Source organism: Lonchura striata, chromosome 28 (genome assembly GCF_046129695.1).
Source record: "Lonchura striata isolate bLonStr1 chromosome 28, bLonStr1.mat, whole genome shotgun sequence".
Taxonomy (NCBI): Eukaryota; Metazoa; Chordata; class Aves; order Passeriformes; family Estrildidae; genus Lonchura; species Lonchura striata.
In genome coordinates, this window is record NC_134630.1 from 827,264 (window position 1) to 854,666 (window position 27,403).

The following is a 27,403-nucleotide window of genomic DNA, read 5'->3' on the forward strand; positions in this document are numbered from 1 at the left end:
GGGAGTCAGCAGCTGCTGCACTTTTGCGATTGCCTTCACTGTGCACTGATTGCCGAGACATGTGCACGCTAAAAAAACAAGGTGGGCAAGAGGAGGAAGAGAGTACGGGCATCAGAGAGCATCTGGCATCTTGTCCTGGAAACTGCAGTGTTTTTGGAGAGTACAGCAAATCCGTGTTTCTGGACAAGGGAGGCATAAGTGCGCTGCGCTCCTAAGCTATCTCCCTGCGAGACACACTGCCAAAGCTTTTCGCTATCATGCAGTCTAGTGCAGACGCACACTCCGGCTCTCCGGAGCTGTCCGAAGCCAAGCGCCGGTGGCCGGCGTCTTTCGGCTGAAGCTGCGCTTCGGAGCGTACGGCTGCCGCTCCGCTGTTGTGTGCGCGAAGCAGCCGCTTCTCCTGCTCCGGGAGCCGGACAGAGCGGTAGCTTGTACGAGGGCGAAGAACGAAGCCGCAGAGCACCGGGCTTCTGCGCGCACCCTAAGGACTGCTAGAGGACCGTGGTGGACACTCGCCTGCGTCTTCAATTCCATTCTAGCATCCTTATGGAAGGTGTTCCAGGACAATTTTCCTGAATTTTGAATTCGTCCTGATGCAGCCCCTCCTGGGAAACTCGTGCTCGTCCTCTGAGGCTCCGAGTGCAGAGACCTCGATGGCAACTGCAGAAATGAAGCACTCCGTTGAGTTGTCGAGAAGCAAGAACATAGCCAGCGCCTTGTGTTTGGGAGTCAGCAGCTGCTGGACTTTTGCGATTGCCTTCACTGTGCACTGAATGCCACGACGGCATGGGCACGTTAAAACAACGAGCTGAGCAAGAGTCCCCGAAAGATCACGGCCGTCAGAAAGCAGCTTATATATTGCCCTGGAAAGAGCAGTGTTTTTGGAGTGTGCAGTAAAATCGTGTTTCTGGACAAGGGAGGCATAAGTGCGCTGCGCTCCTAAGCTATCTCCCTGCGAGACACACTGCCAAAGCTTTTCGCTATCATGCAGTCTAGTGCAGACGCACACTACGGCTATCGGCTGCTGTCCGAAGCGAAGCGCCAGTCGCCGGCGTCTTTCGGCTGAAGCAGCGCTTCGGAGCGTACGGCTGTTGTGTGCGCGAAGCAGCCGCTTCTCCTGCTCCGGGAGCCGGACAGAGCGGTAGCTTGTACGAGGGCGAAGAACGAAGCTGCAGAGCACCGGACTTGTGTGCACAGCCTACGGGCTGCTAGAGGAAGGTGGCTGCACCTCCCTAACCTATCAATTCACAGCTGGCATGCTCTTTGGAGCTGGTCCAGGACAACTTTCATTGCTTATGGGTTCGTCCTGATACAGCCCCTCCTGGGAAACTCGTGCTCGTCCCCTGAGGCTCCGAGATGCAGAAACATCGATGGCAGCTGCAGAAATGAAGGGCTGCGTTGAGTTGTCGAGAAGCAAGAACATAGCCAGCGCCTAAGTGTCTGGGAGTCAGCAGCTGCTGCACTTTTGCGATTGCCTTCACTGTGCACTGATTGCCGAGACATGTGCACGCTAAAAAAACAAGGTGGGCAAGAGGAGGAAGAGAGTACGGTCATCAGAGAGCATCTGGCATCTTGTCCTGGAAACTGCAGTGTTTTTGGAGAGTACAGCAAATCCGTGTTTCTGGACAAGGGAGGCATAAGTGCGCTGCGCTCCTAAGCTATCTCCCTGCGAGACACACTGCCAAAGCTTTTCGTTATCCTGCAGTCTAGTGCAGACGCACACTACGGCTCTGGGCTGCTGTCCGAAGCCAAGCGCCGGTGGCCGGCGTCTTTCGGCTGAAGCAGCGCTTCGGAGCGTACGGCTGCCGCTCCGCTGCTGTGTGCGCGAAGCAGCCGCTTCTCCTGCTCCGGGAGCCGGACAGAGCGGTAGCTTGTACGAGGGCGAAGAACGAAGCCGCAGAGCACCGGGCTTCTGCGCGCACCCTAAGGACTGCTAGAGGACCGTGGTGGACACTCGCCTGCGTCTTCAATTCCATTCTAGCATCCTTATGGAAGGTGTTCCAGGACAATTTTCCTGAGTTTTGAATTCGTCCTGATGCAGCCCCTCCTGGGAAACTCCTGCTCGTCCTCTGAGGCTCCGAGTGCAGAGACCTCGATGGCAACTGCAGAAATGAAGCACTCCGTTGAGTTGTCGAGAAGCAAGAACATAGCCAGCGCCTTGTGTTTGGGAGTCAGCAGCTGCTGCACTTTTGCGATTGCCTTCACTGTGCACTGATTGCCGAGACATGTGCACGCTAAAAAAACAAGGTGGGCAAGAGGAGGAAGAGAGTACGGTCATCAGAGAGCATCTGGCATCTTGTCCTGGAAACTGCAGTGTTTTTGGAGAGTACAGCAAATCCGTGTTTCTGGACAAGGGAGGCATAAGTGCGCTGCGCTCCTAAGCTATCTCCCTGCGAGACACACTGCCAAAGCTTTTCGCTATCATGCAGTCTAGTGCAGACGCACACTACGGCTATCGGCTGCTGTCCGAAGCGAAGCGCCAGTCGCCGGCGTCTTTCGGCTGAAGCAGCGCTTCGGAGCGTACGGCTGTTGTGTGCGCGAAGCAGCCGCTTCTCCTGCTCCGGGAGTCGGAGAGAGCGGTAGCTTGTACGAGGGCGAAGAACGAAGCCGCAGAGCACCGGACTTGTGTGCACAGCCTACGGGCTGCTAGAGGAAGGTGGCTGCACCTCCCTAACCTATCAATTCACAGCTGGCATGCTCTTTGGAGCTGGTCCAGGACAACTTTCATTGCTTATGGGTTCGTCCTGATACAGCCCCTCCTGGAAAACTCGTGCTCGTCCCCTGAGGCTCCGAGATGCAGAAACATCGATGGCAGCTGCAGAAATGAAGGGCTGCGTTGAGTTGTCGAGAAGCAAGAACATAGCCAGCGCCTAAGTGTCTGGGAGTCAGCAGCTGCTGCACTTTTGCGATTGCCTTCACTGTGCACTGATTGCCGAGACATGTGCACGCTAAAAAAACAAGGTGGGCAAGAGGAGGAAGAGAGTACGGTCATCAGAGAGCATCCGGCATCTTGTCCTGGAAACTGCAGTGTTTTTGGAGAGTACAGCAAATCCGTGTTTCTGGACAAGGGAGGCATAAGTGCGCTGCGCTCCTAAGCTATCTCCCTGCGAGACACACTGCCAAAGCTTTTCGCTATCATGCAGTCTAGTGCAGACGCACACTCCGGCTCTCCGGAGCTGTCCGAAGCCAAGCGCCGGTCGCCGGCGTCTTTCGGCTGAAGCTGCGCTTCGGAGCGTACGGCTGCCGCTCCGCTGTTGTGTGCGCGAAGCAGCCGCTTCTCCTGCTCCGGGAGCCGGACAGAGCGGTAGCTTGTACGAGGGCGAAGAACGAAGCCGCAGAGCACCGGGCTTCTGCGCGCACCCTAAGGACTGCTAGAGGACCGTGGTGGACACTCGCCTGCGTCTTCAATTCCATTCTAGCATCCTTATGGAAGGTGTTCCAGGACAATTTTCCTGAATTTTGAATTCGTCCTGATGCAGCCCCTCCTGGGAAACTCGTGCTCGTCCTCTGAGGCTCCGAGTGCAGAGACCTCGATGGCAACTGCAGAAATGAAGCACTCCGTTGAGTTGTCGAGAAGCAAGAACATAGCCAGCGCCTTGTGTTTGGGAGTCAGCAGCTGCTGGACTTTTGCGATTGCCTTCACTGTGCACTGAATGCCACGACGGCATGGGCACGTTAAAACAACGAGCTGAGCAAGAGTCCCCGAAAGATCACGGCCGTCAGAAAGCAGCTTATATATTGCCCTGGAAAGAGCAGTGTTTTTGGAGTGTGCAGTAAAATCGTGTTTCTGGACAAGGGAGGCATAAGTGCGCTGCGCTCCTAAGCTATCTCCCTGCGAGACACACTGCCAAAGCTTTTCGCTATCATGCAGTCTAGTGCAGACGCACACTACGGCTATCGGCTGCTGTCCGAAGCGAAGCGCCAGTCGCCGGCGTCTTTCGGCTGAAGCAGCGCTTCGGAGCGTACGGCTGTTGTGTGCGCGAAGCAGCCGCTTCTCCTGCTCCGGGAGTCGGAGAGAGCGGTAGCTTGTACGAGGGCGAAGAACGAAGCCGCAGAGCACCGGACTTGTGTGCACAGCCTACGGGCTGCTAGAGGAAGGTGGCTGCACCTCCCTAACCTATCAATTCACAGCTGGCATGCTCTTTGGAGCTGGTCCAGGACAACTTTCATTGCTTATGGGTTCGTCCTGATACAGCCCCTCCTGGGAAACTCGTGCTCGTCCTCTGAGGCTCCGAGATGCAGAAACATCGATGGCAGCTGCAGAAATGAAGGGCTGCGTTGAGTTGTCGAGAAGCAAGAACATAGCCAGCGCCTAAGTGTCTGGGAGTCAGCAGCTGCTGCACTTTTGCGATTGCCTTCACTGTGCACTGATTGCCGAGACATGTGCACGCTAAAAAAACAAGGTGGGCAAGAGGAGGAAGAGAGTACGGTCATCAGAGAGCATCTGGCATCTTGTCCTGGAAACTGCAGTGTTTTTGGAGAGTACAGCAAATCCGTGTTTCTGGACAAGGGAGGCATAAGTGCGCTGCGCTCCTAAGCTATCTCCCTGCGAGACACACTGCCAAAGCTTTTCGCTATCATGCAGTCTAGTGCAGACGCACACTCCGGCTCTCCGGAGCTGTCCGAAGCCAAGCGCCGGTGGCCGGCGTCTTTCGGCTGAAGCTGCGCTTCGGAGCGTACGGCTGCCGCTCCGCTGTTGTGTGCGCGAAGCAGCCGCTTCTCCTGCTCCGGGAGCCGGACAGAGCGGTAGCTTGTACGAGGGCGAAGAACGAAGCCGCAGAGCACCGGGCTTCTGCGCGCACCCTAAGGACTGCTAGAGGACCGTGGTGGACACTCGCCTGCGTCTTCAATTCCATTGTAGCATCCTTATGGAAGGTGTTCCAGGACAATTTTCCTGAGTTTTGAATTCGTCCTGATGCAGCCCCTCCTGGGAAACTCGTGCTCGTCCTCTGAGGCTCCGAGTGCAGAGACCTCGATGGCAACTGCAGAAATGAAGCACTCCGTTGAGTTGTCGAGAAGCAAGAACATAGCCAGCGCCTTGTGTTTGGGAGTCAGCAGCTGCTGGACTTTTGCGATTGCCTTCACTGTGCACTGAATGCCACGACCGCATGGGCACGTTAAAACAACGAGCTGAGCAAGAGTCCCCGAAAGATCACGGCCGTCAGAAAGCAGCTTATATATTGCCCTGGAAAGAGCAGTGTTTTAGGAGTGTGCAGTAAAATCGTGTTTCTGGACAAGGGAGGAATAAGTGCGCTGCGCTGCTAAGCTATCTCCCTGCGAGACACACTGCCAAAGCTTTTCGCTATCATGCAGTCTAGTGCAGACGCACACTACGGCTATCGGCTGCTGTCCGAAGCGAAGCGCCGGTCGCCGGCGTCTTTCGGCTGAAGCAGCGCTTCGGAGCGTACGGCTGTTGTGTGCGCGAAGCAGCCGCTTCTCCTGCTCCGGGAGCCGGACAGAGCGGTAGCTTGTACGAGGGCGAAGAACGAAGCCGCAGAGCACCGGACTTGTGTGCACAGCCTACGGGCTGCTAGAGGAAGGTGGCTGCACCTCCCTAACCTATCAATTCACAGCTGGCATGCTCTTTGGAGCTGGTCCAGGACAACTTTCATTGCTTATGGGTTCGTCCTGATACAGCCCCTCCTGGAAAACTCGTGCTCGTCCTCTGAGGCTCCGAGATGCAGAAACATCGATGGCAGCTGCAGAAATGAAGGGCTGCGTTGAGTTGTCGAGAAGCAAGAACATAGCCAGCGCCTAAGTGTCTGGGAGTCAGCAGCTGCTGCACTTTTGCGATTGCCTTCACTGTGCACTGATTGCCGAGACATGTGCACGCTAAAAAAACAAGGTGGGCAAGAGGAGGAAGAGAGTACGGTCATCAGAGAGCATCTGGCATCTTGTCCTGGAAACTGCAGTGTTTTTGGAGAGTACAGCAAATCCGTGTTTCTGGACAAGGGAGGCATAAGTGCGCTGCGCTCCTAAGCTATCTCCCTGCGAGACACACTGCCAAAGCTTTTCGCTATCATGCAGTCTAGTGCAGACGCACACTACGGCTATCGGCTGCTGTCCGAAGCGAAGCGCCAGTCGCCGGCGTCTTTCGGCTGAAGCAGCGCTTCGGAGCGTACGGCTGTTGTGTGCGCGAAGCAGCCGCTTCTCCTGCTCCGGGAGTCGGAGAGAGCGGTAGCTTGTACGAGGGCGAAGAACGAAGCCGCAGAGCACCGGACTTGTGTGCACAGCCTACGGGCTGCTAGAGGAAGGTGGCTGCACCTCCCTAACCTATCAATTCACAGCTGGCATGCTCTTTGGAGCTGGTCCAGGACAACTTTCATTGCTTATGGGTTCGTCCTGATACAGCCCCTCCTGGAAAACTCGTGCTCGTCCCCTGAGGCTCCGAGATGCAGAAACATCGATGGCAGCTGCAGAAATGAAGGGCTGCGTTGAGTTGTCGAGAAGCAAGAACATAGCCAGCGCCTAAGTGTCTGGGAGTCAGCAGCTGCTGCACTTTTGCGATTGCCTTCACTGTGCACTGATTGCCGAGACATGTGCACGCTAAAAAAACAAGGTGGGCAAGAGGAGGAAGAGAGTACGGTCATCAGAGAGCATCTGGCATCTTGTCCTGGAAACTGCAGTGTTTTTGGAGAGTACAGCAAATCCGTGTTTCTGGACAAGGGAGGCATAAGTGCGCTGCGCTCCTAAGCTATCTCCCTGCGAGACACACTGCCAAAGCTTTTCGCTATCATGCAGTCTAGTGCAGACGCACACTCCGGCTCTCCGGAGCTGTCCGAAGCCAAGCGCCGGTGGCCGGCGTCTTTCGGCTGAAGCTGCGCTTCGGAGCGTACGGCTGCCGCTCCGCTGTTGTGTGCGCGAAGCAGCCGCTTCTCCTGCTCCGGGAGCCGGACAGAGCGGTAGCTTGTACGAGGGCGAAGAACGAAGCCGCAGAGCACCGGGCTTCTGCGCGCACCCTAAGGACTGCTAGAGGACCGTGGTGGACACTCGCCTGCGTCTTCAATTCCATTCTAGCATCCTTATGGAAGGTGTTCCAGGACAATTTTCCTGAGTTTTGAATTCGTCCTGATGCAGCCCCTCCTGGAAAACTCGTGCTCGTCCTCTGAGGCTCCGAGATGCAGAAACATCGATGGCAGCTGCAGAAATGAAGGGCTGCGTTGAATTGTCGAGAAGCAAGAACATAGCCAGCGCCTAAGTGTCTGGGAGTCAGCAGCTGCTGCACTTTTGCGATTGCCTTCACTGTGCACTGAATGCCACGACGGCATGGGCACGTTAAAACAACGAGCTGAGCAAGAGTCCCCGAAAGATCACGGCCGTCAGAAAGCAGCTTATATATTGCCCTGGAAAGAGCAGTGTTTTAGGAGTGTGCAGTAAAATCGTGTTTCTGGACAAGGGAGGCATAAGTGCGCTGCGCTCCTAAGCTATCTCCCTGCGAGACACACTGCCAAAGCTTTTCGCTATCATGCAGTCTAGTGCAGACGCACACTACGGCTATCGGCTGCTGTCCGAAGCGAAGCGCCAGTCGCCGGCGTCTTTCGGCTGAAGCAGCGCTTCGGAGCGTACGGCTGTTGTGTGCGCGAAGCAGCCGCTTCTCCTGCTCCGGGAGTCGGAGAGAGCGGTAGCTTGTACGAGGGCGAAGAACGAAGCCGCAGAGCACCGGACTTGTGTGCACAGCCTACGGGCTGCTAGAGGAAGGTGGCTGCACCTCCCTAACCTATCAATTCACAGCTGGCATGCTCTTTGGAGCTGGTCCAGGACAACTTTCATTGCTTATGGGTTCGTCCTGATACAGCCCCTCCTGGAAAACTCGTGCTCGTCCCCTGAGGCTCCGAGATGCAGAAACATCGATGGCAGCTGCAGAAATGAAGGGCTGCGTTGAGTTGTCGAGAAGCAAGAACATAGCCAGCGCCTAAGTGTCTGGGAGTCAGCAGCTGCTGCACTTTTGCGATTGCCTTCACTGTGCACTGATTGCCGAGACATGTGCACGCTAAAAAAACAAGGTGGGCAAGAGGAGGAAGAGAGTACGGGCATCAGAGAGCATCTGGCATCTTGTCCTGGAAACTGCAGTGTTTTTGGAGAGTACAGCAAATCCGTGTTTCTGGACAAGGGAGGCATAAGTGCGCTGCGCTCCTAAGCTATCTCCCTGCGAGACACACTGCCAAAGCTTTTCGTTATCCTGCAGTCTAGTGCAGACGCACACTACGGCTCTGGGCTGCTGTCCGAAGCGAAGCGCCGGTCGCCGGCGTCTTTCGGCTGAAGCAGCGCTTCGGAGCGTACGGCTGCCACTCCGCTGCTGTGTGCGCGAAGCAGCCGCTTCTCCTGCTCCGGGAGCCGGACAGAGCGGTAGCTTGTACGAGGGCGAAGAACGAAGCCGCAGAGCACCGGGCTTCTGCGCGCACCCTAAGGACTGCTAGAGGACCGTGGTGGACACTCGCCTGCGTCTTCAATTCCATTCTAGCATCCTTATGGAAGGTGTTCCAGGACAATTTTCCTGAATTTTGAATTCGTCCTGATGCAGCCCCTCCTGGGAAACTCGTGCTCGTCCTCTGAGGCTCCGAGTGCAGAGACCTCGATGGCAACTGCAGAAATGAAGCACTCCGTTGAGTTGTCGAGAAGCAGGAACATAGCCAGCGCCTTGTGTTTGGGAGTCAGCAGCTGCTGGACTTTTGCGATTGCCTTCACTGTGCACTGAATGCCACGACGGCATGGGCACGTTAAAACAACGAGCTGAGCAAGAGTCCCCGAAAGATCACGGCCGTCAGAAAGCAGCTTATATATTGCCCTGGAAAGAGCAGTGTTTTAGGAGTGTGCAGTAAAATCGTGTTTCTGGACAAGGGAGGCATAAGTGCGCTGCGCTCCTAAGCTATCTCCCTGCGAGACACACTGCCAAAGCTTTTCGCTATCATGCAGTCTAGTGCAGACGCACACTCCGGCTCTCCGGAGCTGTCCGAAGCCAAGCGCCGGTCGCCGGCGTCTTTCGGCTGAAGCTGCGCTTCGGAGCGTACGGCTGCCGCTCCGCTGTTGTGTGCGCGAAGCAGCCGCTTCTCCTGCTCCGGGAGCCGGACAGAGCGGTAGCTTGTACGAGGGCGAAGAACGAAGCCGCAGAGCACCGGGCTTCTGCGCGCACCCTAAGGACTGCTAGAGGACCGTGGTGGACACTCGCCTGCCTCTTCAATTCCCTTCTAGCATCCTTATGGAAGGTGTTCCAGGACAATTTTCCTGAATTTTGAATTCGTCCTGATGCAGCCCCTCCTGGGAAACTCGTGCTCGTCCTCTGAGGCTCCGAGTGCAGAGACCTCGATGGCAACTGCAGAAATGAAGCACTCCGTTGAGTTGTCGAGAAGCAAGAACATAGCCAGCGCCTTGTGTTTGGGAGTCAGCAGCTGCTGGACTTTTGCGATTGCCTTCACTGTGCACTGAATGCCACGACGGCATGGGCACGTTAAAACAACGCGCTGAGCAAGAGTCCCCGAAAGATCACGGCCGTCAGAAAGCAGCTTATATATTGCCCTGGAAAGAGCATTGTTTTTGGAGTGTGCAGTAAAATCGTGTTTCTGGACAAGGGAGGCATAAGTGCGCTGCGCTCCTAAGCTATCTCCCTGCGAGACACACTGCCAAAGCTTTTCGTTATCCTGCAGTCTAGTGCAGACGCACACTACGGCTCTGGGCTGCTGTCCGAAGCCAAGCGCCGGTCGCCGGCGTCTTTCGGCTGAAGCAGCGCTTCGGAGCGTACGGCTGCCGCTCCGCTGCTGTGTGCGCGAAGCAGCCGCTTCTCCTGCTCCGGGAGCCGGACAGAGCGGTAGCTTGTACGAGGGCGAAGAACGAAGCCGCAGAGCACCGGGCTTCTGCGCGCACCCTAAGGACTGCTAGAGGACCGTGGTGGACACTCGCCTGCGTCTTCAATTCCATTCTAGCATCCTTATGGAAGGTGTTCCAGGACAATTTTCCTGAGTTTTGAATTCGTCCTGATGCAGCCCCTCCTGGGAAACTCCTGCTCGTCCTCTGAGGCTCCGAGTGCAGAGACCTCGATGGCAACTGCAGAAATGAAGCACTCCGTTGAGTTGTCGAGAAGCAGGAACATAGCCAGCGCCTTGTGTTTGGGAGTCAGCAGCTGCTGCACTTTTGCGATTGCCTTCACTGTGCACTGATTGCCGAGACATGTGCACGCTAAAAAAACAAGGTGGGCAAGAGGAGGAAGAGAGTACGGTCATCAGAGAGCATCTGGCATCTTGTCCTGGAAACTGCAGTGTTTTTGGAGAGTACAGCAAATCCGTGTTTCTGGACAAGGGAGGCATAAGTGCGCTGCGCTCCTAAGCTATCTCCCTGCGAGACACACTGCCAAAGCTTTTCGCTATCATGCAGTCTAGTGCAGACGCACACTACGGCTATCGGCTGCTGTCCGAAGCGAAGCGCCAGTCGCCGGCGTCTTTCGGCTGAAGCAGCGCTTCGGAGCGTACGGCTGTTGTGTGCGCGAAGCAGCCGCTTCTCCTGCTCCGGGAGTCGGAGAGAGCGGTAGCTTGTACGAGGGCGAAGAACGAAGCCGCAGAGCACCGGACTTGTGTGCACAGCCTACGGGCTGCTAGAGGAAGGTGGCTGCACCTCCCTAACCTATCAATTCACAGCTGGCATGCTCTTTGGAGCTGGTCCAGGACAACTTTCATTGCTTATGGGTTCGTCCTGATACAGCCCCTCCTGGAAAACTCGTGCTCGTCCCCTGAGGCTCCGAGATGCAGAAACATCGATGGCAGCTGCAGAAATGAAGGGCTGCGTTGAGTTGTCGAGAAGCAAGAACATAGCCAGCGCCTAAGTGTCTGGGAGTCAGCAGCTGCTGCACTTTTGCGATTGCCTTCACTGTGCACTGATTGCCGAGACATGTGCACGCTAAAAAAACAAGGTGGGCAAGAGGAGGAAGAGAGTACGGGCATCAGAGAGCATCTGGCATCTTGTCCTGGAAACTGCAGTGTTTTTGGAGAGTACAGCAAATCCGTGTTTCTGGACAAGGGAGGCATAAGTGCGCTGCGCTCCTAAGCTATCTCCCTGCGAGACACACTGCCAAAGCTTTTCGCTATCATGCAGTCTAGTGCAGACGCACACTCCGGCTCTCCGGAGCTGTCCGAAGCCAAGCGCCGGTGGCCGGCGTCTTTCGGCTGAAGCTGCGCTTCGGAGCGTACGGCTGCCGCTCCGCTGTTGCGTGCGCGAAGCAGCCGCTTCTCCTGCTCCGGGAGCCGGACAGAGCGGTAGCTTGTACGAGGGCGAAGAACGAAGCCGCAGAGCACCGGGCTTCTGCGCGCACCCTAAGGACTGCTAGAGGACCGTGGTGGACACTCGCCTGCGTCTTCAATTCCATTCTAGCATCCTTATGGAAGGTGTTCCAGGACAATTTTCCTGAATTTTGAATTCGTCCTGATGCAGCCCCTCCTGGGAAACTCGTGCTCGTCCTCTGAGGCTCCGAGTGCAGAGACCTCGATGGCAACTGCAGAAATGAAGCACTCCGTTGAGTTGTCGAGAAGCAAGAACATAGCCAGCGCCTTGTGTTTGGGAGTCAGCAGCTGCTGGACTTTTGCGATTGCCTTCACTGTGCACTGAATGCCACGACGGCATGGGCACGTTAAAACAACGAGCTGAGCAAGAGTCCCCGAAAGATCACGGCCGTCAGAAAGCAGCTTATATATTGCCCTGGAAAGAGCAGTGTTTTTGGAGTGTGCAGTAAAATCGTGTTTCTGGACAAGGGAGGCATAAGTGCGCTGCGCTCCTAAGCTATCTCCCTGCGAGACACACTGCCAAAGCTTTTCGCTATCATGCAGTCTAGTGCAGACGCACACTACGGCTATCGGCTGCTGTCCGAAGCGAAGCGCCAGTCGCCGGCGTCTTTCGGCTGAAGCAGCGCTTCGGAGCGTACGGCTGTTGTGTGCGCGAAGCAGCCGCTTCTCCTGCTCCGGGAGCCGGACAGAGCGGTAGCTTGTACGAGGGCGAAGAACGAAGCTGCAGAGCACCGGACTTGTGTGCACAGCCTACGGGCTGCTAGAGGAAGGTGGCTGCACCTCCCTAACCTATCAATTCACAGCTGGCATGCTCTTTGGAGCTGGTCCAGGACAACTTTCATTGCTTATGGGTTCGTCCTGATACAGCCCCTCCTGGGAAACTCGTGCTCGTCCCCTGAGGCTCCGAGATGCAGAAACATCGATGGCAGCTGCAGAAATGAAGGGCTGCGTTGAGTTGTCGAGAAGCAAGAACATAGCCAGCGCCTAAGTGTCTGGGAGTCAGCAGCTGCTGCACTTTTGCGATTGCCTTCACTGTGCACTGATTGCCGAGACATGTGCACGCTAAAAAAACAAGGTGGGCAAGAGGAGGAAGAGAGTACGGTCATCAGAGAGCATCTGGCATCTTGTCCTGGAAAGGGCAGTGTTTTTGGAGAGTACAGCAAATCCGTGTTTCTGGACAAGGGAGGCATAAGTGCGCTGCGCTCCTAAGCTATCTCCCTGCGAGACACACTGCCAAAGCTTTTCGCTATCATGCAGTCTAGTGCAGACGCACACTCCGGCTCTCCGGAGCTGTCCGAAGCCAAGCGCCGGTGGCCGGCGTCTTTCGGCTGAAGCTGCGCTTCGGAGCGTACGGCTGCCGCTCCGCTGTTGTGTGCGCGAAGCAGCCGCTTCTCCTGCTCCGGGAGCCGGACAGAGCGGTAGCTTGTACGAGGGCGAAGAACGAAGCCGCAGAGCACCGGGCTTCTGCGCGCACCCTAAGGACTGCTAGAGGACCGTGGTGGACACTCGCCTGCGTCTTCAATTCCCTTCTAGCATCCTTATGGAAGGTGTTCCAGGACAATTTTCCTGAATTTTGAATTCGTCCTGATGCAGCCCCTCCTGGGAAACTCGTGCTCGTCCTCTGAGGCTCCGAGTGCAGAGACCTCGATGGCAACTGCAGAAATGAAGCACTCCGTTGAGTTGTCGAGAAGCAAGAACATAGCCAGCGCCTTGTGTTTGGGAGTCAGCAGCTGCTGGACTTTTGCGATTGCCTTCACTGTGCACTGAATGCCACGACGGCATGGGCACGTTAAAACAACGCGCTGAGCAAGAGTCCCCGAAAGATCACGGCCGTCAGAAAGCAGCTTATATATTGCCCTGGAAAGAGCAGTGTTTTAGGAGTGTGCAGTAAAATCGTGTTTCTGGACAAGGGAGGCATAAGTGCGCTGCGCTCCTAAGCTATCTCCCTGCGAGACACACTGCCAAAGCTTTTCGTTATCCTGCAGTCTAGTGCAGACGCACACTACGGCTATCGGCTGCTGTCCGAAGCCAAGCGCCGGTGGCCGGCGTCTTTCGGCTGAAGCAGCGCTTCGGAGCGTACGGCTGTTGTGTGCGCGAAGCAGCCGCTTCTCCTGCTCCGGGAGTCGGAGAGAGCGGTAGCTTGTACGAGGGCGAAGAACGAAGCCGCAGAGCACCGGACTTGTGTGCACAGCCTACGGGCTGCTAGAGGAAGGTGGCTGCACCTCCCTAACCTATCAATTCACAGCTGGCATGCTCTTTGGAGCTGGTCCAGGACAACTTTCATTGCTTATGGGTTCGTCCTGATACAGCCCCTCCTGGAAAACTCGTGCTCGTCCCCTGAGGCTCCGAGATGCAGAAACATCGATGGCAGCTGCAGAAATGAAGGGCTGCGTTGAGTTGTCGAGAAGCAAGAACATAGCCAGCGCCTAAGTGTCTGGGAGTCAGCAGCTGCTGCACTTTTGCGATTGCCTTCACTGTGCACTGATTGCCGAGACATGTGCACGCTAAAAAAACAAGGTGGGCAAGAGGAGGAAGAGAGTACGGTCATCAGAGAGCATCTGGCATCTTGTCCTGGAAACTGCAGTGTTTTTGGAGAGTACAGCAAATCCGTGTTTCTGGACAAGGGAGGCATAAGTGCGCTGCGCTCCTAAGCTATCTCCCTGCGAGACACACTGCCAAAGCTTTTCGTTATCCTGCAGTCTAGTGCAGACGCACACTACGGCTCTGGGCTGCTGTCCGAAGCGAAGCGCCGGTCGCCGGCGTCTTTCGGCTGAAGCAGCGCTTCGGAGCGTACGGCTGCCGCTCCGCTGTTGTGTGCGCGAAGCAGCCGCTTCTCCTGCTCCGGGAGCCGGACAGAGCGGTAGCTTGTACGAGGGCGAAGAACGAAGCCGCAGAGCACCGGGCTTCTGCGCGCACCCTAAGGACTGCTAGAGGACCGTGGTGGACACTCGCCTGCGTCTTCAATTCCATTCTAGCATCCTTATGGAAGGTGTTCCAGGACAATTTTCCTGAGTTTTGAATTCGTCCTGATGCAGCCCCTCCTGGAAAACTCGTGCTCGTCCTCTGAGGCTCCGAGATGCAGAAACATCGATGGCAGCTGCAGAAATGAAGGGCTGCGTTGAATTGTCGAGAAGCAAGAACATAGCCAGCGCCTAAGTGTCTGGGAGTCAGCAGCTGCTGCACTTTTGCGATTGCCTTCACTGTGCACTGAATGCCACGACGGCATGGGCACGTTAAAACAACGAGCTGAGCAAGAGTCCCCGAAAGATCACGGCCGTCAGAAAGCAGCTTATATATTGCCCTGGAAAGAGCAGTGTTTTAGGAGTGTGCAGTAAAATCGTGTTTCTGGACAAGGGAGGCATAAGTGCGCTGCGCTCCTAAGCTATCTCCCTGCGAGACACACTGCCAAAGCTTTTCGCTATCATGCAGTCTAGTGCAGACGCACACTACGGCTATCGGCTGCTGTCCGAAGCGAAGCGCCAGTCGCCGGCGTCTTTCGGCTGAAGCAGCGCTTCGGAGCGTACGGCTGTTGTGTGCGCGAAGCAGCCGCTTCTCCTGCTCCGGGAGTCGGAGAGAGCGGTAGCTTGTACGAGGGCGAAGAACGAAGCCGCAGAGCACCGGACTTGTGTGCACAGCCTACGGGCTGCTAGAGGAAGGTGGCTGCACCTCCCTAACCTATCAATTCACAGCTGGCATGCTCTTTGGAGCTGGTCCAGGACAACTTTCATTGCTTATGGGTTCGTCCTGATACAGCCCCTCCTGGAAAACTCGTGCTCGTCCCCTGAGGCTCCGAGATGCAGAAACATCGATGGCAGCTGCAGAAATGAAGGGCTGCGTTGAGTTGTCGAGAAGCAAGAACATAGCCAGCGCCTAAGTGTCTGGGAGTCAGCAGCTGCTGCACTTTTGCGATTGCCTTCACTGTGCACTGATTGCCGAGACATGTGCACGCTAAAAAAACAAGGTGGGCAAGAGGAGGAAGAGAGTACGGGCATCAGAGAGCATCTGGCATCTTGTCCTGGAAACTGCAGTGTTTTTGGAGAGTACAGCAAATCCGTGTTTCTGGACAAGGGAGGCATAAGTGCGCTGCGCTCCTAAGCTATCTCCCTGCGAGACACACTGCCAAAGCTTTTCGCTATCATGCAGTCTAGTGCAGACGCACACTCCGGCTCTCCGGAGCTGTCCGAAGCCAAGCGCCGGTCGCCGGCGTCTTTCGGCTGAAGCTGCGCTTCGGAGCGTACGGCTGCCGCTCCGCTGTTGTGTGCGCGAAGCAGCCGCTTCTCCTGCTCCGGGAGCCGGACAGAGCGGTAGCTTGTACGAGGGCGAAGAACGAAGCCGCAGAGCACCGGGCTTCTGCGCGCACCCTAAGGACTGCTAGAGGACCGTGGTGGACACTCGCCTGCCTCTTCAATTCCCTTCTAGCATCCTTATGGAAGGTGTTCCAGGACAATTTTCCTGAATTTTGAATTCGTCCTGATGCAGCCCCTCCTGGGAAACTCGTGCTCGTCCTCTGAGGCTCCGAGTGCAGAGACCTCGATGGCAACTGCAGAAATGAAGCACTCCGTTGAGTTGTCGAGAAGCAAGAACATAGCCAGCGCCTTGTGTTTGGGAGTCAGCAGCTGCTGGACTTTTGCGATTGCCTTCACTGTGCACTGAATGCCACGACGGCATGGGCACGTTAAAACAACGCGCTGAGCAAGAGTCCCCGAAAGATCACGGCCGTCAGAAAGCAGCTTATATATTGCCCTGGAAAGAGCAGTGTTTTTGGAGTGTGCAGTAAAATCGTGTTTCTGGACAAGGGAGGCATAAGTGCGCTGCGCTCCTAAGCTATCTCCCTGCGAGACACACTGCCAAAGCTTTTCGTTATCCTGCAGTCTAGTGCAGACGCACACTACGGCTCTGGGCTGCTGTCCGAAGCCAAGCGCCGGTCGCCGGCGTCTTTCGGCTGAAGCAGCGCTTCGGAGCGTACGGCTGCCGCTCCGCTGCTGTGTGCGCGAAGCAGCCGCTTCTCCTGCTCCGGGAGCCGGACAGAGCGGTAGCTTGTACGAGGGCGAAGAACGAAGCCGCAGAGCACCGGGCTTCTGCGCGCACCCTAAGGACTGCTAGAGGACCGTGGTGGACACTCGCCTGCGTCTTCAATTCCATTCTAGCATCCTTATGGAAGGTGTTCCAGGACAATTTTCCTGAGTTTTGAATTCGTCCTGATGCAGCCCCTCCTGGGAAACTCCTGCTCGTCCTCTGAGGCTCCGAGTGCAGAGACCTCGATGGCAACTGCAGAAATGAAGCACTCCGTTGAGTTGTCGAGAAGCAGGAACATAGCCAGCGCCTTGTGTTTGGGAGTCAGCAGCTGCTGCACTTTTGCGATTGCCTTCACTGTGCACTGATTGCCGAGACATGTGCACGCTAAAAAAACAAGGTGGGCAAGAGGAGGAAGAGAGTACGGTCATCAGAGAGCATCTGGCATCTTGTCCTGGAAACTGCAGTGTTTTTGGAGAGTACAGCAAATCCGTGTTTCTGGACAAGGGAGGCATAAGTGCGCTGCGCTCCTAAGCTATCTCCCTGCGAGACACACTGCCAAAGCTTTTCGCTATCATGCAGTCTAGTGCAGACGCACACTACGGCTATCGGCTGCTGTCCGAAGCGAAGCGCCAGTCGCCGGCGTCTTTCGGCTGAAGCAGCGCTTCGGAGCGTACGGCTGTTGTGTGCGCGAAGCAGCCGCTTCTCCTGCTCCGGGAGTCGGAGAGAGCGGTAGCTTGTACGAGGGCGAAGAACGAAGCCGCAGAGCACCGGACTTGTGTGCACAGCCTACGGGCTGCTAGAGGAAGGTGGCTGCACCTCCCTAACCTATCAATTCACAGCTGGCATGCTCTTTGGAGCTGGTCCAGGACAACTTTCATTGCTTATGGGTTCGTCCTGATACAGCCCCTCCTGGAAAACTCGTGCTCGTCCCCTGAGGCTCCGAGATGCAGAAACATCGATGGCAGCTGCAGAAATGAAGGGCTGCGTTGAGTTGTCGAGAAGCAAGAACATAGCCAGCGCCTAAGTGTCTGGGAGTCAGCAGCTGCTGCACTTTTGCGATTGCCTTCACTGTGCACTGATTGCCGAGACATGTGCACGCTAAAAAAACAAGGTGGGCAAGAGGAGGAAGAGAGTACGGGCATCAGAGAGCATCTGGCATCTTGTCCTGGAAACTGCAGTGTTTTTGGAGAGTACAGCAAATCCGTGTTTCTGGACAAGGGAGGCATAAGTGCGCTGCGCTCCTAAGCTATCTCCCTGCGAGACACACTGCCAAAGCTTTTCGCTATCATGCAGTCTAGTGCAGACGCACACTCCGGCTCTCCGGAGCTGTCCGAAGCCAAGCGCCGGTGGCCGGCGTCTTTCGGCTGAAGCTGCGCTTCGGAGCGTACGGCTGCCGCTCCGCTGTTGCGTGCGCGAAGCAGCCGCTTCTCCTGCTCCGGGAGCCGGACAGAGCGGTAGCTTGTACGAGGGCGAAGAACGAAGCCGCAGAGCACCGGGCTTCTGCGCGCACCCTAAGGACTGCTAGAGGACCGTGGTGGACACTCGCCTGCGTCTTCAATTCCATTCTAGCATCCTTATGGAAGGTGTTCCAGGACAATTTTCCTGAATTTTGAATTCGTCCTGATGCAGCCCCTCCTGGGAAACTCGTGCTCGTCCTCTGAGGCTCCGAGTGCAGAGACCTCGATGGCAACTGCAGAAATGAAGCACTCCGTTGAGTTGTCGAGAAGCAAGAACATAGCCAGCGCCTTGTGTTTGGGAGTCAGCAGCTGCTGGACTTTTGCGATTGCCTTCACTGTGCACTGAATGCCACGACGGCATGGGCACGTTAAAACAACGAGCTGAGCAAGAGTCCCCGAAAGATCACGGCCGTCAGAAAGCAGCTTATATATTGCCCTGGAAAGAGCAGTGTTTTTGGAGTGTGCAGTAAAATCGTGTTTCTGGACAAGGGAGGCATAAGTGCGCTGCGCTCCTAAGCTATCTCCCTGCGAGACACACTGCCAAAGCTTTTCGCTATCATGCAGTCTAGTGCAGACGCACACTACGGCTATCGGCTGCTGTCCGAAGCGAAGCGCCAGTCGCCGGCGTCTTTCGGCTGAAGCAGCGCTTCGGAGCGTACGGCTGTTGTGTGCGCGAAGCAGCCGCTTCTCCTGCTCCGGGAGCCGGACAGAGCGGTAGCTTGTACGAGGGCGAAGAACGAAGCTGCAGAGCACCGGACTTGTGTGCACAGCCTACGGGCTGCTAGAGGAAGGTGGCTGCACCTCCCTAACCTATCAATTCACAGCTGGCATGCTCTTTGGAGCTGGTCCAGGACAACTTTCATTGCTTATGGGTTCGTCCTGATACAGCCCCTCCTGGGAAACTCGTGCTCGTCCCCTGAGGCTCCGAGATGCAGAAACATCGATGGCAGCTGCAGAAATGAAGGGCTGCGTTGAGTTGTCGAGAAGCAAGAACATAGCCAGCGCCTAAGTGTCTGGGAGTCAGCAGCTGCTGCACTTTTGCGATTGCCTTCACTGTGCACTGATTGCCGAGACATGTGCACGCTAAAAAAACAAGGTGGGCAAGAGGAGGAAGAGAGTACGGTCATCAGAGAGCATCTGGCATCTTGTCCTGGAAAGGGCAGTGTTTTTGGAGAGTACAGCAAATCCGTGTTTCTGGACAAGGGAGGCATAAGTGCGCTGCGCTCCTAAGCTATCTCCCTGCGAGACACACTGCCAAAGCTTTTCGCTATCATGCAGTCTAGTGCAGACGCACACTCCGGCTCTCCGGAGCTGTCCGAAGCCAAGCGCCGGTGGCCGGCGTCTTTCGGCTGAAGCTGCGCTTCGGAGCGTACGGCTGCCGCTCCGCTGTTGTGTGCGCGAAGCAGCCGCTTCTCCTGCTCCGGGAGCCGGACAGAGCGGTAGCTTGTACGAGGGCGAAGAACGAAGCCGCAGAGCACCGGGCTTCTGCGCGCACCCTAAGGACTGCTAGAGGACCGTGGTGGACACTCGCCTGCCTCTTCAATTCCCTTCTAGCATCCTTATGGAAGGTGTTCCAGGACAATTTTCCTGAATTTTGAATTCGTCCTGATGCAGCCCCTCCTGGGAAACTCGTGCTCGTCCTCTGAGGCTCCGAGTGCAGAGACCTCGATGGCAACTGCAGAAATGAAGCACTCCGTTGAGTTGTCGAGAAGCAAGAACATAGCCAGCGCCTTGTGTTTGGGAGTCAGCAGCTGCTGGACTTTTGCGATTGCCTTCACTGTGCACTGAATGCCACGACGGCATGGGCACGTTAAAACAACGCGCTGAGCAAGAGTCCCCGAAAGATCACGGCCGTCAGAAAGCAGCTTATATATTGCCCTGGAAAGAGCAGTGTTTTAGGAGTGTGCAGTAAAATCGTGTTTCTGGACAAGGGAGGCATAAGTGCGCTGCGCTCCTAAGCTATCTCCCTGCGAGACACACTGCCAAAGCTTTTCGTTATCCTGCAGTCTAGTGCAGACGCACACTACGGCTCTGGGCTGCTGTCCGAAGCCAAGCGCCGGTGGCCGGCGTCTTTCGGCTGAAGCAGCGCTTCGGAGCGTACGGCTGCCGCTCCGCTGCTGTGTGCGCGAAGCAGCCGCTTCTCCTGCTCCGGGAGCCGGACAGAGCGGTAGCTTGTACGAGGGCGAAGAACGAAGCCGCAGAGCACCGGGCTTCTGCGCGCACCCTAAGGACTGCTAGAGGACCGTGGTGGACACTCGCCTGCGTCTTCAATTCCATTCTAGCATCCTTATGGAAGGTGTTCCAGGACAATTTTCCTGAGTTTTGAATTCGTCCTGATGCAGCCCCTCCTGGGAAACTCCTGCTCGTCCTCTGAGGCTCCGAGTGCAGAGACCTCGATGGCAACTGCAGAAATGAAGCACTCCGTTGAGTTGTCGAGAAGCAAGAACATAGCCAGCGCCTTGTGTTTGGGAGTCAGCAGCTGCTGCACTTTTGCGATTGCCTTCACTGTGCACTGATTGCCGAGACATGTGCACGCTAAAAAAACAAGGTGGGCAAGAGGAGGAAGAGAGTACGGTCATCAGAGAGCATCTGGCATCTTGTCCTGGAAACTGCAGTGTTTTTGGAGAGTACAGCAAATCCGTGTTTCTGGACAAGGGAGGCATAAGTGCGCTGCGCTCCTAAGCTATCTCCCTGCGAGACACACTGCCAAAGCTTTTCGCTATCATGCAGTCTAGTGCAGACGCACACTACGGCTATCGGCTGCTGTCCGAAGCGAAGCGCCAGTCGCCGGCGTCTTTCGGCTGAAGCAGCGCTTCGGAGCGTACGGCTGTTGTGTGCGCGAAGCAGCCGCTTCTCCTGCTCCGGGAGTCGGAGAGAGCGGTAGCTTGTACGAGGGCGAAGAACGAAGCCGCAGAGCACCGGACTTGTGTGCACAGCCTACGGGCTGCTAGAGGAAGGTGGCTGCACCTCCCTAACCTATCAATTCACAGCTGGCATGCTCTTTGGAGCTGGTCCAGGACAACTTTCATTGCTTATGGGTTCGTCCTGATACAGCCCCTCCTGGAAAACTCGTGCTCGTCCCCTGAGGCTCCGAGATGCAGAAACATCGATGGCAGCTGCAGAAATGAAGGGCTGCGTTGAGTTGTCGAGAAGCAAGAACATAGCCAGCGCCTAAGTGTCTGGGAGTCAGCAGCTGCTGCACTTTTGCGATTGCCTTCACTGTGCACTGATTGCCGAGACATGTGCACGCTAAAAAAACAAGGTGGGCAAGAGGAGGAAGAGAGTACGGGCATCAGAGAGCATCTGGCATCTTGTCCTGGAAACTGCAGTGTTTTTGGAGAGTACAGCAAATCCGTGTTTCTGGACAAGGGAGGCATAAGTGCGCTGCGCTCCTAAGCTATCTCCCTGCGAGACACACTGCCAAAGCTTTTCGCTATCATGCAGTCTAGTGCAGACGCACACTACGGCTATCGGCTGCTGTCCGAAGCGAAGCGCCAGTCGCCGGCGTCTTTCGGCTGAAGCAGCGCTTCGGAGCGTAGGGCTGTTGTGTGCGCGAAGCAGCCGCTTCTCCTGCTCCGGGAGTCGGAGAGAGCGGTAGCTTGTACGAGGGCGAAGAACGAAGCCGCAGAGCACCGGACTTGTGTGCACAGCCTACGGGCTGCTAGAGGAAGGTGGCTGCACCTCCCTAACCTATCAATTCACAGCTGGCATGCTCTTTGGAGCTGGTCCAGGACAACTTTCATTGCTTATGGGTTCGTCCTGATACAGCCCCTCCTGGAAAACTCGTGCTCGTCCTCTGAGGCTCCGAGATGCAGAAACATCGATGGCAGCTGCAGAAATGAAGGGCTGCGTTGAGTTGTCGAGAAGCAAGAACATAGCCAGCGCCTAAGTGTCTGGGAGTCAGCAGCTGCTGCACTTTTGCGATTGCCTTCACTGTGCACTGATTGCCGAGACATGTGCACGCTAAAAAAACAAGGTGGGCAAGAGGAGGAAGAGAGTACGGGCATCAGAGAGCATCTGGCATCTTGTCCTGGAAACTGCAGTGTTTTTGGAGAGTACAGCAAATCCGTGTTTCTGGACAAGGGAGGCATAAGTGCGCTGCGCTCCTAAGCTATCTCCCTGCGAGACACACTGCCAAAGCTTTTCGCTATCATGCAGTCTAGTGCAGACGCACACTCCGGCTCTCCGGAGCTGTCCGAAGCCAAGCGCCGGTGGCCGGCGTCTTTCGGCTGAAGCTGCGCTTCGGAGCGTACGGCTGCCGCTCCGCTGTTGTGTGCGCGAAGCAGCCGCTTCTCCTGCTCCGGGAGCCGGACAGAGCGGTAGCTTGTACGAGGGCGAAGAACGAAGCCGCAGAGCACCGGGCTTCTGCGCGCACCCTAAGGACTGCTAGAGGACCGTGGTGGACACTCGCCTGCGTCTTCAATTCCATTCTAGCATCCTTATGGAAGGTGTTCCAGGACAATTTTCCTGAATTTTGAATTCGTCCTGATGCAGCCCCTCCTGGGAAACTCGTGCTCGTCCTCTGAGGCTCCGAGTGCAGAGACCTCGATGGCAACTGCAGAAATGAAGCACTCCGTTGAGTTGTCGAGAAGCAAGAACATAGCCAGCGCCTTGTGTTTGGGAGTCAGCAGCTGCTGGACTTTTGCGATTGCCTTCACTGTGCACTGAATGCCACGACGGCATGGGCACGTTAAAACAACGCGCTGAGCAAGAGTCCCCGAAAGATCACGGCCGTCAGAAAGCAGCTTATATATTGCCCTGGAAAGAGCAGTGTTTTAGGAGTGTGCAGTAAAATCGTGTTTCTGGACAAGGGAGGCATAAGTGCGCTGCGCTCCTAAGCTATCTCCCTGCGAGACACACTGCCAAAGCTTTTCGCTATCATGCAGTCTAGTGCAGACGCACACTACGGCTATCGGCTGCTGTCTGAAGCGAAGCGCCAGTCGCCGGCGTCTTTCGGCTGAAGCAGCGCTTCGGAGCGTAGGGCTGTTGTGTGCGCGAAGCAGCCGCTTCTCCTGCTCCGGGAGTCGGAGAGAGCGGTAGCTTGTACGAGGGCGAAGAACGAAGCCGCAGAGCACCGGACTTGTGTGCACAGCCTACGGGCTGCTAGAGGAAGGTGGCTGCACCTCCCTAACCTATCAATTCACAGCTGGCATGCTCTTTGGAGCTGGTCCAGGACAACTTTCATTGCTTATGGGTTCGTCCTGATACAGCCCCTCCTGGAAAACTCGTGCTCGTCCTCTGAGGCTCCGAGATGCAGAAACATCGATGGCAGCTGCAGAAATGAAGGGCTGCGTTGAGTTGTCGAGAAGCAAGAACATAGCCAGCGCCTAAGTGTCTGGGAGTCAGCAGCTGCTGCACTTTTGCGATTGCCTTCACTGTGCACTGATTGCCGAGACATGTGCACGCTAAAAAAACAAGGTGGGCAAGAGGAGGAAGAGAGTACGGTCATCAGAGAGCATCTGGCATCTTGTCCTGGAAACTGCAGTGTTTTTGGAGAGTACAGCAAATCCGTGTTTCTGGACAAGGGAGGCATAAGTGCGCTGCGCTCCTAAGCTATCTCCCTGCGAGACACACTGCCAAAGCTTTTCGCTATCCTGCAGTCTAGTGCAGACGCACACTCCGGCTCTCCGGAGCTGTCCGAAGCCAAGCGCCGGTGGCCGGCGTCTTTCGGCTGAAGCTGCGCTTCGGAGCGTACGGCTGCCGCTCCGCTGTTGTGTGCGCGAAGCAGCCGCTTCTCCTGCTCCGGGAGCCGGACAGAGCGGTAGCTTGTACGAGGGCGAAGAACGAAGCCGCCGAGCACCGGGCTTCTGCGCGCACCCTAAGGATTACTAGTGGACTGTGGTGGCCGCTGGCCTGCCTCTTCAATTCCCTTCTAGCATACTTTGGAAGGGGTTCCAGGACAATTTTCCTGAATTTTGAATTCGTCCTGATACAGCCCATTCTGGGAAATTAGTGCTCGGCCTCTGAGGCTCCGACATGCAGAGACCTCGATGGCAACTGCACAAATGAAGGGCTGCGTTGAGTTGTCGAGACGCAAGAACATAGCCAGCGCCTTGTGTTTGGGAGTCATCAGCTGCTGGATTTTGCGATTGCCTTCACTGTGCACTGAATGCCAGGACGGCATCCGCAAAATTGTGCTACCCTGATAGACCCAAGGGAACCCTACAAACTGCCATCAGCAACCTGGACTGGTGAGTTTTCTTACCCAGGGAAAATGGCCAAAGGATGTGCCCAGGTGCCCTTACCCTAGGCTGGGACATGACTGCAAAAAAATCCCTAGATTAAGGGATGGATCGCAGACCGAAGTTGTCCCCTCCTCAAACTTCTGCTGCCCTGTTAGACCCAAGGGAGCCCTTCAAAACGACATCCGGAACCTGGACTGGTGAGTTGTATTACGCATGGAAAATGGCCAAAGGATGTGCCCAGGGGCCCCTGGCCCTGGGCTGGAACCTGACCCCGAAAAATCCATACATCGAAGGAGGGACCCTAGACCAAAGTTCTCCCCTCCTCAAGGTTCTTCTGCCCTGATAGACCCAAGGGAGTCTTACGAAGTGACATCAGGAACCTGGACTGGTGAGTTTTCTTTCGCAGGGAAAATCGCGAATGGTTGTGCCGAGGGGGTCCCGGCCCTGGGATGGGTCCTGACTGCAAAAAATCATTATATCGAAGGATGGATCGCAGACCGAAGTTGTTCCCCCCTGAAACTTGTGCTGCCCAGATAGACCCAAGGGAGCCCTACAAACTGACATCAGGAAGCTGGACTGGTGAATTTTCTTTCCCAGGGAAAATGGCCAAAGAATGTGCCCAAGGCCCCCTGGCCCTGGGCTAGCACCTGACTGCAAAAAATCCATATATTGAAGGATGCACCCCAGACCGAAATTGTCCCCTCCTCAAGGTTCTTCTGCCCTGATAGACTCAAGGGAGCCCTACAAACTGACATCAGCAACCTGGACTGGTGAGTTTTCTTTCCCAGGGAAATTGGCCAAAGGATGTGCCCAGGGGCCCCTGGGTCTGGGCTGGGACTGGAGTTCAAAAAGTCAATACATCGAAGGATGGACCCCAGACCGACGTTGCCCCCACCTCAAACTTGTGCTGCCCTGATATACCCAAGTGAGCGCTACAAAATGACATCAGGAACCTGGACTGGTGTGTTTTCTTTCCCAGGGAAAATGGCCAAAGATGTGCACTGGGGCCCCGAGCCCTGGGTTGGGACCAGACTTCAAAAATCCTTATGTCGAAGGATGGATCGCAGACTAAAGTTGTCCCCTCCTCAAGATTCTTCTGCCCTGATAGACCCAAGGGTTCCCTACAAACTGACATCAGGAACCAGGAAAGGTCAGTTTTCTTTCCTAGGGAAAATTGCCAAAGGTTGTACACAGGGGCCCCTGGGGCTGGGCTGGGAACTCACTGCAAAAAATCCTTATATCGGAGGATGGGTCGCAGACCGAAGTTTTCCGTACCTCATAATTGTGCTGCCCTGATAGACCCAAGGGATCCCTACAAACTGACATCAGGAACCAGGAAAGGTGAGTTTTCTTTCCCAGGGAAATTGGCCAAAGGATGTGCCCAGGGGCCCCTGGCTCTGGGCTGGGACTGGAGTTCAAAAAGTCAATACATCGAAGGATGGACCCCAGACCGACGTTGCCCCCACCTCAAACTTGTGCTGCCCTGATAGACCCAAGTGAGCCCTACAAACTGACATCAGCAACCTGGACTGGTGAGTTTTCTTTCCCAGGGAAAATGGCCAAAGGATGTGCCCAGGGGTCCCTGGCCCTGGGCTGGAACCTCACTGCAAAAAATCATTATATCGAAGGATGGATAACAGACCAAAATTGTCCCCTCCTCAAACTTGTGCCGCCCTGATAGACCCAAGGGAGCCCTACAAACTGACATCAGGAACCTTGGCTGGTGAGTTGTATTTCGCATGGAAAATGGCCAAAGGATGTGCCCTGGGGCTCCTGGCCCTGGGGTGGGACCTCACTGCAAAGAATACATACATCGAAGGATGGACCCTAGACCGAAGTTGTCCCCATCTCATACTTGTGCTGCCCTGATAGAGTCAAGTGATCCCTACAAACTGACATCAGGAATCTGGACTGGTGAGTTTTCTTTCCCAGGGAAATTGGCCAAAGGATGTGCCCAGGGGCCCCTGGCCCTGGGCTGGAACCTGACCCCGAAAAATCCATACATCGAAGGATGGACCCTAGACCGAAGTTGTCCCCTCCTTAAGGTTCTTCTGCCCTGATAGACCCAAGGGAGCCCTACAAAGTGACATCAGGAAGCTGGACTGGTGAGTTGTATTTCGCATGGAAAATGGCCAAAGATTTGCCCAGGGGCGCCTGGCCCTGAGCTGTGACCTGAATGCAAAAAATCCTTATATCAAAGTATGGAGCCCAGACCGAAGTTGTCCCCTCCTCAAACTTGTGGTGCCCTGATAAACCGAAGGGAGCCCTACAAACTGACATCAGGAACCTGGACTGGTGTGTTTTCTTTCCCAGGGAAAATGGCCAAAGGATGTACCCAGGGGCCCCTGGCCCTGGGCTGGGCCATGACTGCAAGAAATCCTTATATCGAAGGATGGAGCCCAGACCGAGGTTTTCTGTACCACATAATTGTGATGCCCTGATACATCCAAGGGAGCCCTACAAACTGACATCAGGAACCTGGACTGGTGAGTTTTCTTTCCCAGGGAAAATGGCCAAAGGTTTTGCCCAGGGGCTCCTTGCCCTGGGCTGGAGCCTCACTGCAAAAAATCCATAAATCGAAGGATGGACCCTTGACCGAAGTTGTCCCCTCCGCAAGGTTCTTCTGCCATGATAGACCCAAGGGAGCCCTAAAAAGTGACATCAGGAACCTGGACTGGTGAGTTTTCTTTCCCAGGGAAAATCGCCAAAGGATGTGCCCAGGGGCCCCTGGCCCTGGGCTGGAGCCTCACTGCAAAAAATCCATAAATTGAGGGATGTACCCCAGACCGAGGTTGTCCCTACCTAAACTTGTGCTGCCCTGATAGACCCAAGGGAGCACTACAAACTGACATCAGGAAGCTGGACTGTTGAGTTTTCTTTCAAAGGGAAAATGGCCAAAGGGTGTGCCCAGGGGCCCCTGGCCCTGGGCTGCTACCTCACTGCAAAGAATCCTTATGTCGAAGGATGGATAGCAGACCAATGTTGTCCCCTCCTCAAGGTTCTTCTGCCCTGATAGACCCAAGGGAGCCTTATGAAGTGACATCAGGGACCTGGACTGGTGAGTTTTCTTTCGCAGGGAAAATCGCGAATGGTTGTGCCGAGGGGGTCCCGGCCCTGGGATGGGTCCTGACTGCAAAAAATCATTATATCGAAGGATGGATCGCAGACCGAAATTGTTCCCCCCTGAAACTTGTGCTGCCCAGATAGACCCAAGGGAGCCCTACAAACTGACATCAGGAAGCTGGACTGGTGAATTTTCTTTCCCAGGGAAAATGGCCAAAGAATGTGCCCAAGGCCCCTGGCCCTGGGCTGGGGCCTGACTGCAAAGAATCCTTATATCGAAGGATGGACCAAACACCGAAGGTGTCCCCTCCTCAAACTTGTGCTGCCCTGATAGACCCAAGGGAGCCCTAGAAACTGACATCAGGAAGCTGGACTTGTGAGTTTTCTTTCCCAGGGAAAATGGCCAAAGGATGTGCCC